Genomic DNA, 1153 nt, shown 5'->3' on the forward strand with positions numbered 1-1153 from the left:
GGTGTTGTCCGACCCATTGCTCAGTCAGTGACCTGTGCAAAGACATAAAGCAACGTTCTGCACAATGAGTGCACTATATATGAAACTGCTCAAATCAAACAGCACTATCCTATCTGGGTTAGCTTTCGCTTCGCCTTATAGTGATCGCAAAGAATGCTAGAAGTTTTCGCCTGCCCATGATTATTTGATATGTGTCACTTATAATAAAATTTCCACTTGCATTCACCCTGTCTTCCTAATTCGTTGCAGCACATTCAATCGTCTTCAAAGATGCTGCGATTGCAAATTCTCACATGTGAGTTTTCTAATTCAGATTATTCTTCCCAACCCCTGCCATGAACGTTTTCCGACGTATCTCTGAATAGGTAGTAAAGAAATACGAGATGGCTGCAGGAAGCAAAGACCTTTGCGGCCAGTCAGAAGTCAGCAATGTCTTACCATCCAGGCAACTAAAATAACCATCAATATGTTGCAAGTTATTTTGGTGATTTTAATTGTCTCACAACTTAGCTTGACGCCTTCAGCACTGCACTCATGCAAAACCCTTGAATTATGCACGAAATCGAGCATATCTTGTCAGCGGTAATCAGAATTGATATTGATGTAACGCTGGTGGACCCTATTAATATTCTTTTGATTCCTTTTGCTGATGGAGCTGAAAAAGTTTCGATTCTAAACAGAAAAATGCAATTCAAGTGGCGGAACCCACCAAAAAGATACGATTTGGGTCAGATTTTCGAGAGATTTAATATCCGAATAACTTTGCAAGTTTGGATTGCAAATAGGATTATATCATTTACCTAAATGTTTCCCATTAAGATAATACGAAGACACTTGGAGAAATCAACTCATGATACGTTACAAGCATATCGACTGCTATGGCTTTGGTCAAATTTGCGAAGCATTTTGGTAAAAACCACAAACCTACCTAAGATGGCATATCTTAATTCGAAATATAACGCATTTTGTGAAGTGCCTGAGGCACTATTTTATGCTCACGCAAACATTATTGAAATGATAGCTAGCAATATTGACGGAGCCGGTCGAACGACCACACCTTTCCAACTCGCCTATGTTAGCTCCAGCGATCCAGTTCTGAGCTGAAAACCTCAACTTGCAACCTGGCACTAATCAACCAGCAATGGAGAAGACT

The sequence above is a fragment of the Echinococcus granulosus genome (assembly GCF_000524195.1).
Source record: "Echinococcus granulosus chromosome Unknown EG_S00192, whole genome shotgun sequence".
NCBI lineage: Eukaryota > Metazoa > Platyhelminthes > Cestoda > Cyclophyllidea > Taeniidae > Echinococcus > Echinococcus granulosus.